The 19,522-nt window shown below is 39.5% G+C and overlaps 1 pseudogene across 1 annotated transcript in view; it reads left to right on the forward strand.

Annotated features, from left to right (window-relative positions):
- The window catches only part of LOC144246500 (chloride channel protein B-like), a 102,226-nt pseudogene that overhangs the window by 39,552 nt on the left and 43,152 nt on the right, over positions 1-19,522 (forward strand). The window contains exons 9-10 of the transcript XR_014950188.1: positions 485-643; positions 17,216-17,396. The product of XR_014950188.1 is annotated as a chloride channel protein B-like (transcript). The remainder of the gene's footprint in view (positions 1-484; positions 644-17,215; positions 17,397-19,522) is intronic.

The following is a 19,522-nucleotide window of genomic DNA, read 5'->3' on the forward strand; positions in this document are numbered from 1 at the left end:
GTTTGTCCAAGGAGCTTGTTCTGTCAGGAAACAGGAATAAGGCAAAACAAGTTTATATCTTCTGAGCTCAGCAAGAAAGAAAAAAATTTGGATTTGTTTGCATTTTAAAATATTTGTCACAATGCCAAGCTATTTGCAGCAATCTCGCTACTTCATCTCTACTTACTATCCTCTTCTACATCTGAATTATCACAAGCCACCTGAAATATGGGAATCAGATATAAATTTTAATGTAAAAGTCATGCTTCAAGCTGACAGGGATGGGAGGGGGAGTTGTCACTGCATCAGCCAAGATTCTCTGGTGGAAGTGTTGATTGATAACCTATACCTGGGAAAGGAGGGGAGCACTCTTCTCCTTTCAGTGGACTGAGTTGGTTTCCATTCCCTTGTGAAAGAAGTAGGTAGTTCTGTGTAACGATTGCCTTCATCTCCAGGGATATGAAAAAATGCAGAGTCCTTTGTTCCATTTTTTCCTTAGGTAGAGTTCACAAATGATCCAGTCCTCCCCACTGGTAGTGCTGGCTGTCATGCTGGCCAGCATGGTTGGTGACTTGTTCAATGTATCCCTGTAGGATTCCCTCATGAAGCTGAAATACATTCCCTACTTGGATGTGGAACCTTTTGCTCATTACAGGAGAAAATGGTGAGGTCTCTCATGTTGCTGATCTGTAATTTTTCTGTGTCATGTCTTTTGCAGAGGCTGTGTGGCTTCTCTGAGACCTGGAGCTTAGGGAGAAAAAGGGGAAGATGGAGACCCTGATCCTGAGCAAGGTCCCCATGGTGTGATGTGCTGTACAAAGAGAATGAAATACTCTTCAGGCCTATGGTAGGACCTGAATTACCACTGCTGCTGGAGTCCTGAGAGCAGTAAGTGCTCCATAGTGCCCAGCTGGATGCTGTTAATTAATGGTCCAATTAAGAATCCAGCAGAGGTTTCCACAGACTATTGTCACAATTTCTTGTGAGCAAAAGCTGTAGAACAGAGAAACAACAACAGAGTATGGTGGAGTGTGGTTTGACATCTAGATGACTGGTCTGGGCTTCCTGTATGTTGTGTACCATAAAATGTACCATTTCAGGTGGTGATTCCTGCCATCCAAGGACAGCAATTAAAGGGAGATAACAAGAATTGTTTTCTGGAAGTGCTTGCTAATGACTGCACTAAACAGTCTTTACTAAACTAAAGACTAAATTAATATATTGGAAAAAAGTTGCACCCTTTATTTTTTAAATCTACATTAACCCAACATGTGTGTCTTTCAGTGTATGAACCAGTATCCAAATCTTCATTTTTTTCATGGCATTTGTGCCAGGTAATAAGTACCATTTCCTCTCCTAAGAGTAGGTGTTGGGTCTGTATCTATCCTAGCTAGTGACAGCTCTGTACCACTGTCTTCTATAAAATAATTAGCAGAAATGCTGATTCTTTGAGATGTTCTCTAGGAATTAATTAGGTATATATCCACAGCCAAAGCTACTTGCAGGACACTTCACTTTTCTCTCAGTACTGAGGTTACTGGACAATCTTATAGCTTCAAATGACTCTAGAAAAATAAAATGTTGGTGACTCACTCTGTCCACATTTTCTTCCAAATGTAGCCATGTCTGAAAGGTTTTAATGAGCACATTGAATGCTGGGTATAATCTAACTGTGTTTATCATGAGAGGAAAAATTGCCAGCAATGCAGTAGGAGGAAATAAAAACAATCTGTGACATTATGGATGACTTCTATATGTACCACAGCAGATAAAACAGAGAGGAAGAAGCCATAAAGTTTCCCATGGTATTCCAATTAGATGACAAGCCCATGGAAAGAATTATAACTGCTTTCCTGGTTCAGAATGAGGTCCTATTCACTTGAAGGACATATATATACACATTTATATATATATAAAATTTCATTTTACTCCCACTCCTTCTTTTTTTCTCTCCAAACACATTAAAGAAAGTTTCTGGATAACCTGATCACAGACTGTACCAATACTCTATAGCAAAATACATAGCATCACAACTTGGTAAGGATTTTATAACTAGACACTTTACAGACTGCCAAGTTTTAGCCTAAATCCTCTTAGACATAGTCTGAATAGGCTGATATATATCTCAAATAGCAGATGTAGTTGCTAAGCTGCTCTCCATCATATTTAAAAAGTCATGACAGCCAGGTGAAGTCTTCAGTGACTGGAAAAAGGGAAAATTCATTTTTACGATGGATAAAAAGGCAGACCCCAGCAACTATCATAGACAGTGTGTTTGTAACCTCAGCGAGTTTGTGGATGATAAAAAGCTGAGTAGTCCTGTTCATCTTCTTGAGGGAGAGGATGCCATCCATAGGGCTCTGGGCAGGCTTGAGGAGTGGGCCACTGTAGACCTCGTGAAGTTCAATAAAATCCTGCACCTGTGCTGGGGAAATCTCTGGCAGCAGTACAGACAAGGTAATGAATGGACTGAGAGCAGCCCTGCAGACTTGAGGATATTGGTTGACAAAAATTCTGATGTGAGCTGGCAATGTGTAATTGCAGCCCAGAAAGTCAGTTGTATCCTGGACTGCGTAAAAAGAAATGTGCTCATCAGATTTACTCTGCTCTTGTGAGACCCCACTGGCATGCTGCATCTGGAATACTCAGGACATGGATCTCTTGGAGCAGGTCCAGAGAAGGTCCACAAAAATGATCAGATGGCTGGTACACCTCTCCTGTGAAGAAAGGCTGAAAGAGTTGTGGTTGTTCAGCCTGGAAAAAAGAAAGCTCTGGGGACACCTTGTTGCAGCTTTTTAATACTTAAAGGGGATTATAGGAAAAATTGAGAAAGAATTTTTATCAGGGCCTGTAGTGATATGAGAAGGGTCAACAGTTTTAAACAGGTCTAGATTGGACATAAGGAAGACATTTATTATGATTAGAGTGCCTCATCCCTGGCAGTGTCCAAGCCCAGGTTGGATGGAGCAACCTGGTCTAGTGGAGGTTGTCCCTGCCCATGGCAGGGGGTTGGAATTAGATGATCTTTAGGTCCCTTCTATAGGGACCACACCATTCTATAAGCCTATGATTCTATGTCCATGGTCTCTCCAGCATACTTCTTGGATACCCTCTTGCCTTGTTAGCCTCTCAAACAAAAGAAGCTTCACCATTCAGCCACCTTAGATCTCTGGGATTTGGACTGATCCCCAGCTCCCTTATAGCCTGGGCATCCCAAACCCTGAATAGTGACTCAAGAGATTTATGGTCTGCCTCTTAAAGTAAAAAATATAATAATTGAAACAAATTATGAGTCCTAACATGAAGTCTTTGTAAGAATTTTGAGCCTTAGATCTTAGATCCCCTTAGCATGGGAAATAGAGACAAGACAGTAAAAAAAAAATATTAGTGTCTTTACATGTTGCCTTATCTCTCTTTCCTCATTGCTTCTGAGCATCCTTGAAACTTTAGCAGAAGTTCTTCAGCAGAAATTCTACAGAAAGGTGTCTGGCAATGAACTTTTCTTTCCATGTGTTTTCCGTGTGGACCAAGGTTTCTCTTTCCTTTTTCTCTCTGACTGATCCTGCAGCTAACAAGATGCTATGGGAGCCTGCCTATTTGCTTCTTTAGTCTTTTTTCTCAGTGACCAATTTATGAAAGGCTCTGCTGTTTCTAAGTTCCACTTATTTGCTACACTTTAGTAGTATTTATATCTTCAAATGCCTACACCCAGATGTCATTTTGCAGCGACTGTTCTCCTCCTCTGGTTGTGTCAGCTTGGTTGAGGGTTTGCTGCTCTGGGAAAGCTTGGGTGACACAGTTACATTTTTGTCAGGTTCTTCATCTTCTTTGTTCAGTATTATTCTGAAAGATCACAAGATGTATAAGCTGTGCATTGCTGGATTCCTCAAATGAAAACAGGGACAGGGGTCAGCTATGTAGGAACTGGTAGCTAGCATGTATTTATAAACAGGTGATAAATTATATTTGTGTATGCATAGTAAAATATTTGGCTAACTAACAGCTTGCTTAAATGCCACATAAATTTGGATCCTCCTTCAATGGAAACTGAAAAAAACCTTTGGTAAACAGCACCTGGTTGGTAGCAGAGGGGAAAAGTGACAGGCTCAAGAGAACATGTGATTTTAGGTCCTCAGCACCGGTACTGTCGAAGTATGAATCTTCTCTTACTTAGTTCTTCAGTGGTGTTAAGGATGATAAGACCTTCTGTGTTTGATCATCTTGTTGATTCCTCTTACAGGTCTGGATAATATTCCTAGGCAGAAAATATGTCGCACACTGAATGGAGAAGCAAAAACAGCCCTTAGATGAGCAAGGTGGGGGGCAGCATTAAGGTCCAGCTCCATAAAGGAATGTGACTCCTAACTGCTGCAGAAGTCAGTGGGTACATTGAGAAGCTACATTATCTACACACTGGCTGTGAAGACATCTCTGTAAATACTGTTATGTACAAAACTGGTGGAAGTGAGATCTGGATCTTCAGTGGTATTTCACTGCTTAATTTGTATTTAGGCACTGCTATCCCTGGATGCTCTGCTTCCTATGCAGCAGGGAGGCTTAAGATTTGTTTTCTTAATACTCATTATGTTTTTGGAACCTCACTGATCACCCTGCCTGTTTTATTCTGTGCTCTGGGTGATAAGGCTCCAAACACAGCTGTATCTAGTGCAAGGCTGCTACAGTGCACTATGATTTCCAGCTACATTGCACACTACTGTAAACACCCCCCTTATAAAATCTGGTTCACTGGAACACTCAAAGCTGCTGGCTGCCAGGGAATGTTCCTTAATGAGGGTAAGGAGTACTTGAACACATCTATGACTTGGCAACCCCTCCTGCTTTTTATAAGCTACTATACACTTCAGAGAGAAAATATCTTAGAGGCTACTTTTTAATGGGACAAGTTTACTTAAGAGCTGAGTGGAGTTGGTGCCAGTAGTTCTGTTTTGTTCTAGCTTAATATTGGCCTTGTCAAAGTTCTTATAGTGTCTCCTGGGTGTTTCTGTATTACATACCATATAAAGCTGGTTTTGGGAGCCAAGAATTTTGGCTGGAATATATGTTATAGTGGTCTCATTATATTTTTCCAAAGTGTATCAGTGGTGGCCCTATATTAAAGATCCTTGGAGCAAGGCTGATCTTTTTTCTTTCTCCCTTCTAGTTTTGCCTTAGCCCACACTGCAGACATTGGATCCAGAATTTGAGCTAACCCAAGTTTGAGGGTTATTTGGGATCCAAGGTCTTGGTTTGGCCTTTAATAAGATTTGGTAATGAGTGATTTTTTTATTTTTGTTTTTAGATGATACCTTGGACTTTGAAAATCAACACACTGTAGGGAGGGTGCTTTTCGTTTGGGCTTGCACTAGCAACTACTACACGAAAAGATTCCTTTCTTGTCTTGCTGATATAAGTATTCACTCAAACACAGCTTGGCAGCATGGTGCAACATGTGGTGCATCCTGTCTTGCCTCTCTGAGAAGATGTGTTTTATGACTGCTTGGTGCTTTCTTACTGACAGACATCATTAGGTCGTGGACTTGGCAAAGCTTTTGCATTAGAGGGCATCCAGCCCATCTTTTCTAGAGTGTTTGTGGGGGAAGCTGGATCCTTTTCTGGCTGCACAAAGGAAAAAGGGAGCTGCTGTAACAAGGCTATGCTTTGTCTTGGGAGAATCCTGGCTACCACAGAAAAAATGGAGAGAAGGTGTTGAGATGTGGGTGAGATTTGTTAAAATTATGTTTGGGCTTTAAGCCTATGTCAGGTTTAAGAAAACATGGCAAAGAACCATTTTTATTCCTTTTTTTTTTTTGCCTATTCTCCCGTGCTGGGTTTTGAGTTTGGTGTGATCCCATTACATGAGAAGCAGCTGTATGAGCCATAACCAGTGGAATTGAACCCCTGACAAAAATGCTATGGCAGAACCAGGTGCTGCTTTATGTGCACAGAAGAGCAGCAGCACAGCCTTGCCTTGGTTTCAGTGTGGTGCAGTTGGTGGTGCCCATGTGGGATGGGTGAAAGGATTCATTGCTTCCTCCTGTAGCTACAGCAGCTCTCTGTGGGACAGTGCAGCGTGTCTCCCTTCACGATCCTCTTAACCTGGCCAGGGGCTGATGCCAGCTTGCTTCACTCTACACCAGCTTCCAGACTGTGCTTGCAACCAGGTTATCCAGAACTGCTCCTAAAAGCAACAAAACAAAGCGAAGAGTTGATGCACGCGAATCTGTGTGAAGAAGGTTAATCTGAACATGAATGGAAGGCAAACTTGTAGCTGGACAGAATTGCTGGTTTATATTAATCCAAATATTTATGTTATGGAGGCATGCTTTTCTGGCAGGCGGTGGTAAACAAGGCTACTTAGCTCTGTAGTTTTCAGGAGACCTGATTTTCTCTTTTAATAGGAATTTTGGAAAAAAACCCCAAAACTCAGTGACACTGAAGGAGCTCCAAAGATGAACTAATGGCCCTATTCAGCTTCAATCTTCAGAGAAGAGAGACGCTGTTTTCTACTGTTAAATTTCACCCCAAATTCCAAACTTTTCATGAAGTTATTTCAATGTCTAAACCCATTAGGGAAAAAAGTCACATGCAAACAGTTTTATCATATTATGTGAATATTCAAAGGAGACAGGGAGAGGAAGGCTATATGGAGGGACGCAGGTGCTGTTCTGGGAGTTCTGTTTTCAGGCCTGCCCCATTTTCTCACGTTACTTTGGCCAAACCAATTCATTTTTCAATCTTCTCAGTTACAGAGGGGAAAACAATGCCTCCATGTTTCATGTGCTTTTCAGCGTTTGTTGTCTTTGCCAAGTATTGTCAATTTCTGAAACAAAAGGCTTTATGTAAAGGCAAAATTTCTTGTGAACTCCAGAAGATGATTTTTTATCTGCTCTCATTTTGACTATTTAATTAAGCTACTACCTAAAGGTACTACATGAATCAAAATGGTTTTAAGTATTTAGATTGGTGAAACCATATAAAGAAGCCCAAGATTCCAGTTGCATTACTGTTTATTTTTAGAGCAGACTCTGAACATATGAAACAAATTGCCTTTCCCATGCTAGAGTAAATACCAATAGATATAACTCTTAATCTAAAATAAACTTTTCCCAATCTCAGCCATCCCCTTTCCTAAAATGTCCAGGATGAGAGCTGGCACTGTGCCCTCCAGGTTGGAGCTGCAGGCTTCCACAGAGCAGTGGGTGAGGAGCAAGTGTGGAGCTGGCTGAGGTCAGGGATTGGAAGGGTTGGAGGGATTTGATTGGAAGGGCTGGAGGCTGAGTTCCAGCACACTGCTGACCTCTGCCCTTGGAAGTGCACTGATAGTTACTGCAGTCCTCACAACCCAGGATACACAATAGAAGTTATGAATACAGGGATAGTGAAGACGAGCCAACAATCTGTCGGATTGAAATCCTTGAAGGACCTCGTAAATACTTTAATGTTTACACAGGGCCTGTATATTTTCACAATTACCTTTCCGTGAGCCCAAAATGTTTTAACACTGGAATGTTTTCAGGCTTTAAGGAGTTATATATTCTGATATATCTGAAAACTGCAGGCTCAGCTTCTCTATTGGCCCATTTTTTCTCATGAAAAATTAAAGCTGGATTCCTTTTTACCACCAAATATGCAGAATGTAAATGGTGAGTTCTACCAAAATTATGTATTGATTATGATCACAGTGTGGTAAGAAGAAAATGGTTTGAATTTACAAGAGAATGTTGTACCATAAATTGGCAAAAAGATGCATCTACAGTATTAGCTTCTATTATAATTATGAAGTGATGAAAAAAAAGACTTTTCTGTAGAAAGATTTTTGAAAGAAAGAAACCTATAAGAAGTTTGAAAGGTTTGAGGCAGTCCTTTAAAACCTCAGGGTGAAAGTTTGGAGGCATTAAGACAGATCAAATATAGGGAATTTTAAAGAAGCTGAGTGTGCCTCTGGTTTCTGTCACAAGGTGCTTCTCTTTTCTTTCCAAAACAAGGTTCCTGTTAGAGTGTGAATGGGACTGTCATGGAGCTGGCACACCTGCTGCATGTATTAGACATGCAGTGACAATGGATTGGTACTTAATATAGGCTCTGGCTCTTGCTGTGAGGTCCATTGTGGATCAGCTGTAAGATCCGTAGTGAGTGTAACACAGATCCCTTTTGGCTCACGGACAAGACTTTCTGCCTGATGTTGAGAGAGGGATAACAAATCCACAGTGACTTTTGATGGTGTTTTCTGTTTCTCGGGAGTCCTGAAAAACCAAAAGAAGTGACTTCTGCACACTTTCTGCAGAAGGAAAGGCGCTGAAGCAGCATCTGGAACTAATAACCTGTGGTTCACAGCTCACTGGTGGGCAGCAAGGGAGCCGCTCCAGCTCCAACAGGCCCTTACGTAAAACCTGCACACAGTGATTTTCAGCTGTGGGAAATTCGAAACGGCTTCTGCTAGCCCAGCTAGGAGGAGACTGCCTGACTGCCTTTTGGTTCACCTGGGACGACAGGCTCCCTGCAAGGGCATCGCCGCAGCCTTCAGATGTGGTAGCACGCAGGTGGAGCATGCATATACACACACGGGGAAATCACATCCAGCCATCAAATGGGGTATTCCACTAATTGGAAAGTCTGTTCTGGTGTCTGGCCACCATTTGGCAGACACTGACAGTTTCCACTTAAAGCCAGCCAACCTCACCAGAAAGCCAGCTGTGCGGCTGATCTCATGAAGATGTCATTGAACAACTGTTTGAACTCCTTTAAGAAATGGTGGGCCTGATTCGAGGCAGGCTGGAATCCCCTGGGGGTCTTTGCTAGATGTGGGAATACAGACATCCATTGATGTAATAGTTACACCTCAGTGTTTCTGAGTTGCATGTAGGCTATTATCTTCATTCTGGCACCAGGGACTCCTTCCAAGTTCACCTTAAGTTGAAATAGAGTCTCTTTGCTGTTTACATGTATGTCACTTTTTCTGTTCCTATGAGTGTTGCTATGTCCTCATAAATATTGGTAGGTTGTCATAATGGTTGCCATGATGAAAAGATTTATTTATTAAAAAAAAAGAAACAGATGGCACAAAATGCTTCAATGAATTTCAGCATATTTGAGAAATGAAATACCCCTTTTAGAAATATCAGTTTTGTGAAGGTGTTAAATACTATTTCATACAATTGCGAGGGAGGTTTTTATTCAGCACACTGTGTGTGCACAGAGCGACAGCGGAGGTAAGGCAAAAAGAAAAAAAAGGACAGAGAATAGAGTACTTTTTTGAAAAGCCATAAAGAGATGCTGATCTCCTTTTAGTTTTATTAATTGCTGCCATTCAACACATGGAGTTCTGACTGTAGATGAATGGGACACAAAAGCCACATTAGACAGAAAAAGCCTGGGGAAGATGAATCCTGGTGCTGGGGAGAAAGAAGGAAGGAGAAAGAAAAAGCAAGTCATACACACAAAAATCCTGTTCCCAGAACTGTAGGTGCATATATCGACCACATTTCACTATAAATACACTGTCAGGCGCAGAGACAGCCACTTATTTCCTGGAAGAGCAGAAAGTAATACCAGCATCCAGGATATTATTTTTAACATATTCTACACTTGTAATGGAGGGTCCTTGCTGCAAGTCATAACTAAGAAAAAAACATGTGCTGCACGTGAATGGTATGTAAAAAGCAGGGGTATTAGTTAAAGGAATTTTTTTTAAATGATGGAAGTTTGAAGAAATTTGTATCTCGAAGTATTTTTATGAAAAATTATTTATGGTTCCTAATGTGAAAGAGCTACAGGAGGTTCATAGTTCTTTTAGAAAAGGGAATGCTGAAGTTTGAGGGTAAATGCCTTTCTCAAGGAACTTGATTGTACAGCTGGAAGGAGAAGTGTTTTTGCCTGAAGTTCTGGATAAAAATGTTAAACCCTTATGTTTACTGGAATAGGAACAGGGTGTAATCTGTATCTCTACGTAACTAATGTTGTGTTTCAATAACCTGACTACACTTTTCCACTACAAAGTGTCTGATTCTCAGAGGGATTGGGAAATTTGAAATATTTTTTTTCCAACCTGTGTTATTCTAGTTTACTTGTTTTGTAAACTATTAGACCTAAATCTCAGTACCCATTTTGACTAAAACATCAGCTGATAATCTGTGCCTGATTATTAAAACAGATACAGCTGTCACTGTCCAGTCCCAAACATTTTAAAGCCAGAATTTTTAATATACTAGCCGGTGCTTTCTTGGACCAGGGAGAGTGGAAAAATGAAGGTGGCTGGTGCACTACATGAGGGTGGAGGCCCTGAAAGAAGCTTTTATAAAAACTGTCTCATAGGAGATTTCCTCTCTTCTTTCCAGTTTGGATTAGGATTTTTTGGCATATGTTTGCAAGAAACTCATCATGTCTTTGCATTCAAACTGCAAAAGCCAGCTTAGTACTTTTTGAATTTCCCTTGGAAATTGCTCTGCAATGCTCCATCCAAAGAAGATGCATTTCCCTGTTTGTTTGGTTATAAGCAAGCTTATGAGGCATTTATTTTAATGCTCAATTGACTTGCTTCTCTCACTTCTGTCTTCTCCATTCCTATGGAAGTTTGTTTGAAATATTTCTTTGAATTTAGATATCTTGTACTGGTGTCTTTTTAAGAAATGACTTTCTTTGCCTCTGGTTGGTTATAATGCCAGGGCAGATGGATTTAACACAAGCTTAACCATTTTGTTTTTGGAAAAGATTAGTACAGGCTTAGATAAAAACTTGGAAAATACAAGGATAGCTGAATAATTGGCATTCTTAATACAGTAATAATCAGCAATGTGTTCTAGGGTTAGCCCATTAGACATCGAGATAGCTAATCTCACATTGGAGCCTTCTGTCTCTGTACACTTACACACATTCATGGATGCTCTCTCTTGAGCTGGCTCTGCATTACTTGCAGGGGTCCTTCTCTCCTGAACATTCAGTTGAGCAGCCTTGGCAGGAGGGTGTTTGCTCCTGGCCCCCTGAGAGCCTGGGTGCTGCATCATCCCCTGTGTCTGGGAGATCCCAAGTGAGGGCTCATAATCCCCATAGCTGAGGTGTGAACCCATTTTGGATTCTCTGATGTTTCAACCAAAAGTGGGCTTTTACAGGTCATGTCTGCTGGATGCCACTCTTCAATGGCCACAGTGCAGCACCTTCAGTTGGACTTGGAGAGCTGGTGAGACCAGATGTGTGTCAGACAGCTGCTTGTTGGAAATGAGACATTTCCATATCTTCTACTAATCACGTGGAGAAATGCCCAGTTCTGGACAGAAACACCAACTGAATTTAGATGCCTTCAGGTTTGGGTGGAAGCAGTGAGAAGGCTCTGTCAATAGCTCTGAATATTTAGATGCCTGTACTCCCCTAAATACCGATATGGCTAGTGAAGGATGCTAATTAAAATTTGTAATTTGTTTTTGGACTTGTAGTGTGAAAACTTAGTCAAGAATTATGACTTTATATTTTTACCTATGGTTTTGCACATGGTGAGTTGAGTCTGTGCTTAAGTTGCTGTTTGTGTAGTTCAAGCATGTGGATCCATTTCCACAGTCCTTTACCTGTTTATCCCAAGGTCACATGTACATCCTAATTCATTTATTTGTAGCTAAATGCCCTTGCATAAACAACCGCATCTATACAAAGTGGGTAGAAGCTGCTGTTCTTTTAATTTACTAGTATTTTATACTGATGGTGCTGGCAGGAAAAACTTAATAAGAATGAAGGAAAAAAAAGGTAAAGGAACAGAAAAGCAAACTCTTGGAAGAAAATTTCCAAACATTCAACATCTTCCCCATCTTTCCCACCCTTTGTCCTCCTTGCCCCAATCCCTCTTTTCCAAAACACAAAGACCTTTCTATCTCTGACCTTTGTTTCTTTTTTGTTCTGCAATTTTTCAAGCATTAGAGAGAGACAATTTACCATCAGATTATGAGACCTTGTGGAAATTCATTTTCCTTTATTGTACAGTAGTTGTTAAACATATATAACTTTCAAATCCTCTCTGGAAATAAGTGACAGGGAGACATTCAGCTAACCCAAACAACACATTTCACAGTAAGTGCTGTTCTACCAAAAGGCCTTTAGACTGAATAGCTAAATGTCCCCTCATTTAAGGATATTGAGAAAGCCAGGATCAGGGGATGCTGGGAAGCTTGTTGTCCTACAGTCAATGTAAATATTTGTAGATATTCTGAAGGGAGTCTGAACCCTGCAAAACTTCTGGCTCCTGAATTGACCAAAAGGATTTCCCACTTAGTTGAGTGTTCAACTAGAACAGAGACAGTGAGGAGTCGTAGGCCTGGTCTGCCGTGCAAAGTTCCACTGAAGAGTGATTTTCAATAGAGCTAATTAAACAAAAGCACATCAGTAGCATGCATGCACTTACATCAAAGCACACAGAGATTTCATAGGTTTAATTTCACTTCAAATCAGCCTAAATGTGTCTATTTTATGGGCTAGCACTGAGTGGAGAAAATCAATTTTAAATTTAATTAAAGTGGTGTTCTTTTCCAGTGTAAGGAGGTCTTATAGGCTTTTCTGTTTCCCGTTATTGATCTCAATGGTATTCTATGAACATGCTAAAAAACCCTTTATTTTTCACACAGCTTACTTGCAAAACTACTGAATTCAGTCATTTGCACATGATTAACATTTTTGCAGTACATATGTATTATTCTGTTACATAGTGAGATCCATATTGGCATGTAATTTTTGGGGATAATCATTTTCATAGTTTGTTTTCACTAAATGTCTTGTTGAAAAGAAAATTGGTGGGCCTATGACAAGTATGCAGAAATCTTTTTTATGACTTTTAAGGCAAGGAAAAAATAATTTGTATTTAAATGTATGCAATTTCCTGTTATGTTGTGAGTTTGTTCACAATGGGGTAACCTCAATGGTGATAGATAATAAGAAAGCTAGTATAAATAAATAAACTGTATTTATAAAGTAGTACCAGCTACAAGTCATCATAGCAGTGTGGCTTGTTCAATACTGGGATGAATATTCTGTTTTTCCAGCAAAATGAAATGTATTTTTTAAAAAAAAAGAACTTTCTAGTCTCAGAAAGTGCATGAATAGTGGAGACTAGAACAGAATAACTCTAATACTTGCCAGTGTTCATAACACAGGTAAGTAATTTTAACATCCTCCAACCTGAGAAATTCCCTTGAGCTGATGAGCCTGTCCTCTTAATTGCTCAAACTTCTGACCATACTCAGACAAAAAAACCACCACAAGTATTAATTAAGCAATCCCCAAAACATCCTCCTGAGAACTATTTATACAAGATGCAGTGGTCAGTCAGGGCAGTAAAACAGTGGTTTACAAGAAGCCCAAATAAAACCTAGGGCTGTCCTGAGCAGGATGGCCTTTGGCGAATCAGGGGGTAAACATTCTCAGTGCAGAAAGAAAAAAAGGGGAGAAACAGCCTAAAACAGATGAAGGAAAGTCTGTGAATAAATCCAAGCAAGCAGCGTTGCCTGTGCTCTCATGCACCTTAATCCTTGTCATGTGTTTGAATTAGGATTATGCTTCTCTCCCACCCACCTTTAAGTCCTTTTAATAATTTGAAACTTACATAAAATATGGAATAAATCTATTTGAAGAAAAGTTCTCTTGTACTGCAGGTTGTCTAAGGAAACCTCCATGTTATGATTAGATCTGTTATGGTTAGATCCTTAACAATTTATTTCAGTGGGAAAACTTCCATTAGATTTAATAGCAACAGGGTCTGAACTACATTTTCATGAATCATTTCAAGACAGTTTGCCATTCAGGAATATTGGCTTCTTACCAAATGACTTTTTTGTTAGATCATAAGGCAGATAGTCTTCATTCCATGTTATATCCAGTCCCATGGATGTGGTCTTAAAAGTAACCTGAAACTTCGGATATCATAACTTTGGTGAAATAGCCTTAGTACTTTAACACATTATGCTACTATAGTGAATTATGTCTTGGGAGAAAATGTTCTCACATGTCCTATAAAAGAAAAAATTATACTGGATCTATTTCTGTAGTGTGGCTGCAACTCTGTGTCTCTCTTTGAGGTAAATCTATTAGACAGGCCTAGTTGATAAAATCCAAATGTATGTCCTTTCATTATTCCATAAAAAGGCATTTTCAGTGTGGTAAATAAAATGTCCTTGCGTGAAATTGCATTTGAAACCCAGTCCTTTGTTGCATCAACACAAATATGCAGCAGCAGTGGCACTCACCAGCTGAGCAAAGTGTCCTTTGGGAGGCATTTGGGGAAGCTTGTGGTTGTGAAGGTTAGCAAGGGTTTTAACACTGTTTTGCACCATATTCTTGTGTTCAGTCTAGAGGCTGAACAACCAGATGGTAAAATACCTGGTGGGGTGGCTTGCCTTAGAGGGTGCTGATGAATGGGACACGCACTGCCTGGAGGCCTAACAAGGGAAGCACTGCAGGGTCTAGAACTGGAACTGTTCACTAGAACTGGCCTGTTTAACATTTCCATAAATGACTTGGAGGAGACAGTGGAGTGTGCTTTCACCAGAACTGCAGATGTTGACAAAGTAGAATGGTCAGGGCTGGACTGCTCCTGCTGTGAGGCTGCACAACTGGGTTGTGCTTGCTCACGCTGGAGATGAGGTGGCTTTGGAGGCCCCTAACAGTGTGTCCCCTCCTCCTCACCCCCAGTTATGGGGAGCCACTGGGGACATGGAGCCATGGTCTCCACAACAGGGCATGGTGGACAAGGAAATATAGTACAAATTGAAATGAGATGTTTGTACTGGTTATGAGGAAATACCTTCTCCTCATGCGGACAGTGGGGTAGTGGCACAGGCTGCTCGAGGTGGCTGCACAGCCTTCATGCTTTGGAAGTCTTTAAGACCTGACAGGAGAAATACACATCATTTGAGCTCATGGTGGAGTCCACCTTGAGCATGAGGCTGGTCCAGAGAACTGCTGAGATCCCTTCTGACTTGAACAATCCCTGATTCTTATGATCCTACAGGTGCGATTACATTTTGGCTTGGTGTTTACCTGAGAAGCAATATATTGGTAAAGGTTTTCTTTAGCCAATTCTTTTTAAAGATGCCTTGTCCTTGTAACAGTCTTTCATAAAACAAGTCTTTTGTCTGCTTGTTTCCTACACTCCCAAAGTAAAGTTACTCTTTAGACCAACAGACAGAAAACTTTATGAAAGAAATGTCACTGATGATGAGCAGTGAATCAGCACAGTCCTTAGTGTGTTCTTACCTCTGCAAAAGCTCACTGACGATAATGCAAGGTATGTAGTGGATGTAGGCAATACACACACTTCATAATCCCAGACAAAACCAAGATCACAGAAGCATATAATAGGATATCCCTCACATTTTTATATGTGGTTGATTTGACAAAACAGAATGATATTTCATAGGTTTCTGTGATAATGTGTAATATTTGCTTTCTGTGCAACAGAGAAAAACTGTGAAGTTGTGAAGACTGAAAGTCTACACTCTGCTAAGAAATACACTCTAGAAATTGCTCAATTGAAACAGTATTCACATTACTGTTATTTAGAAACCATTTGGGGTTTGTACATAGTGCACATGATTCAGGAAGTAGCTGTTATCATTAATCATGTTTTCACATTTTGTTCATTGTGCTAGATCTATCATATTCCTAGACAAAGCTTAAGGCATAAAAATACAGATTTTTATCTGGTCTGTGGAAAATAGGCAGAAGATAAGCAGGAATATACTCATTTAGGAACAATGAAATTCCTTTGCTAGAGTGTTTTACACAACAAGCAGCCACACTGGCACAATTTTGACAGCAGTTTGTCAGCATCTATGGTTCCCTTTGAGTTTCACCACTTGTACTTCACTAATTGGTAGAACTCAATGAGTTTAAGAATAAAAAAAAACCACACCTCTTGGGGATTTAAAAATTTTGTTTATTCTGCACTGAGCCACTTTGATTTGCAAGATAAATTACTTCTCATTTTAATTCAGAAACAAAATGCAGTTCAGAGAGGTTCATTTTTTCTAAAAATTGGTGTTCTTGGTCCCTTGAAATATGGCTCTGTAATAAGATGATGTTCCAAATTTATATTGCCTGCAGTCTGTTTCATATAATTTGGGATGGTTATGTGTTTTTTTGATGCACATAAGACTATATTTTTGGGGGATTATATTAAATTCATCCCAGTGTAAAAGAAGAAATTTTCTTTAGCTTTGTAGGTGCCATGTATGAAGTGCATTGTCTTCTCAGCTCATTTACTCTTAGACAGGTGGTCATATAACAAACCAACAAAATAACTGGCTTGAAAAAACAACCTCGTGTCTGTCAGGAGGGAGGACAATAATTAATAACATATGGAAAGAGTTACTTTAACCACAGGGATGAAAGGTACCATGGTAAAACAGGATGTGGGCAAATGTATGCTCCAGTTGTCTCTGTCTGTGGTTTGTGTCAGCCTGTTTCTGACCAGGAGGTTCTGGCTTATGGTGTGTCCAGATGATAGTCAGAATAATTAAGGTTTTTTTTTTTTTGGTTTGTTTTTTTTTTTTTAATAGAAACTATGAAACAAGCTTATAACTAGATCAGTTCATTGATTTCAGTTGTAAGATTCTGGCTTACTATAATTCCATAGAAATTACTCTTAAATTTTGCAGAAAGTATCTTTATTTTCCATTTCACCCAACTGGTGAATTAGGGGGTACACATGTTTTTCAATTTTGTATGTTCATATTTCCTGAAACTTTGCCTGGAACCTGAAAATTATTAGAAAAGACTGGAAGAATCTGTATATGATTTGTGAATTATCTTTGAAAGAGCAATTTTTCTAGCTGCTACCACTGCAAAAAAACAGCCCTATTGCAATGATAAGAGTAAGAATTAATTTCTCCAACGTGCTTAACTTTAATCTATTTGATATCATCCAGAATTCCAGAGGATTTCAGCTCAGATTAAAAAACTTTTTTTACCATGAAAAGTCATGCAAACTGATAAGTGGGTCTTAAGACATCCTGCCTAGGATGACCAAGTCATACATATGGTAGAGTTTATCACATATCTCACACAAACCAAGGCAATGCTTGATAAGCACTTTTATTGGGTAATTACTTTTTTTTTTTTTTTTACATTTGCAAATAAAGCAGACTGATTTCCATCTTGAAGTAATTTACTAACACATTATAAACTCGTCAAATGCTAACGTGGTGCAGCATGCCATTTCCTGTTTACTAAGTAATCCTTTGGCCATCTGCTTTGTGTCTTTCAGGTTGAACTTGGAATTGTTCTCTGCCAGGGACTGTCATGGAGCCTGGCGTCAGAGCCCTCCACCTGAAGGAAAATATTGCCTCCTTGGCTTGACTTCTTGCAAATACAAGCCTTGGTCGGTTCCCAGTCGTTTGCAGGCCCAAGCCAGAACATGCAGAGGTGTTCCAGGGAACTATTAAAAGGTGAAAATGCTATCAAATTGACATCATGCGATATGTCTGGATGTTTATCAGATGATTTTTAAAATTTCTTTAAGCATCTGTTTGTGAAGATTATTTGATATGTATATGGCCCTTGTTCTTACTTTCTTAAACATGAAAAGCAGGTGTCCTTTAAAGAAAGGACCCAGGTCATTTCTACCACAAGGTCATCTATTGCATCAGGAATTTATGGAAACAGCAACAATGAAATGATCTTATGGGAACAGCAGAAAAAGGGAAAAATGCCCTTCGGAGCCTTAAAGGTTCACTGAAACAGTAATTTAAAAGTATTTGAATCCAGTTACTCATGACATTTCCCATGCCAATTCAAAGCTGGCCCGCTCTTTCTTCACTTTTTTTTTTTTTTTTCATTTTATTAGTGTATGCTTTTACAGGAAATGAGTTAACATAAATCATATTACAGACAAGATAAGCAACAAAGTCACTGGAAGTAACATGCTAGGGTAAACAAGAATCAGACTAAAGGATTCCTTGCCATATGGGGCACTCTCAAAAGGCATATAAAATCTCCTGATAAATGAAGTATTTGTGGTACTGTATTTCATATGACAGCAAGAGTGAATTCATCCTTTTAGGAAGGGATATTAAGACTGTCCTTTGAGTGGTGGGTCATGAGTGGGAGAGGCAGTGACTTAATTTCCACTTTGAGTATCCTAGAGAAAAGGAGAAGATGCATTGGAGTTCACATAGAAAAGCCCTATGAATTCTGCTTCCAACAACTATAAAACTAGACACGTGTAATAAAAACAGATGACCAATTTTTGTTTTGTAATATTATAATTTTTCATATTTTTCATGGTTTCTTTTATCCTGAATGGCTGCAGTATTCTACATCTTTTCTTGTACAGACTTATTTTTTTATCCACTTCTGTTTCATCACCTTAACTGCATGGCACTTGGAGATACCTGTGAGCAAAGAAGGATAAAAATATTTTTTTCTGTCAATGTGGATTGTGGAAAAAACTATCTGTGCATCATTGGTGAAGATTTAATTAGGACTTGCCCATTTGCCTACTTTATAACAAATTTTCAAGGATAGCTACCAGCAGCTGAGTGAATATTTAATAAAAATTTCAAACTTGCTTCAGTGACAAATGAAACAGTTTGTATAAGCCTTTTTAGAAAATAAATATCTTCTTGCAATGAGAATTGTACAGTGGGAATTATTTGGGTTTCATTGGCCTGGAGGAGTAATGACATCAATAAGTGCAGTATTGTATGCTTGTGTAATATACATATATCTGTTTCCTCACAGTGATGTTATCATAAACATAATTAATACAAAATGTGCTAAGGCCCTAAAACCTAACTTTCTGAGTGGTAGTCTGCAGTGTGTGCCAGTCTGAAGATATTACAGAGCATAAACTACTGTGCATTTTTAGTTCTCAGTTGTTCACAGCAATAAAACTAGAAAGCACACTAGCAACAGCTACAGCCTAAGTTCCTTTAAAATTCGTTTTACAGGCCCAGGCTGCTGAGGCATATGCAGAGTTCATGTAAATACTATTGTACTGTACATACTCTGTACTGTAAATACTCTGCATTTTATAAGGCAGAACAAATTGGTGTTGGAGGAAGTAAAAAGGTGGAAAGGAAGCCTGATACTAGGACACTCCAAAGAGAGGTGCCTGTAGAGAAAAGATGATGTTCCCTGAAAATTCTGGTAGGGTTGTGGTTTTCTCAATCCTCAGAGCTTTTTGGTGATATATTCTTTTGGAGCCTTTTCAAAGGGATGAAGGAAGAAGTTTATTTCCGTGTCACTTTCAGCATAAATGAACTGTTGTTAGATTGTTATGAATAAAACCAAGATAATATTATAAATGGTTGACAAAGAAGAATCAAATAGCTTTTCTGGCTACTTGGTACCTCACTCTAGTGAAACACATACAGAGAGATTGTCTGGGAGCAAGAACTGTGTTCTGGGGTGCTCTGACAACACCCCTTCTTACTCGAGTGTTTGCCCAGTGGCTTGAGGACTTCCATGATGATTTTGGAATGCCTGGTTCCCATAAGGGACCACAGGTGACTTTGCTGTTCTGCTGTTCTCACCAACACTGGGAAGGAATGCTCTGCAGTCATCCTCTGAA

The sequence above is a fragment of the Lonchura striata genome, chromosome 2, assembly GCF_050655825.1.
Source record: "Lonchura striata isolate lonStrDom1 chromosome 2, ASM5065582v1, whole genome shotgun sequence".
Classification (NCBI taxonomy): domain Eukaryota; kingdom Metazoa; phylum Chordata; class Aves; order Passeriformes; family Estrildidae; genus Lonchura; species Lonchura striata.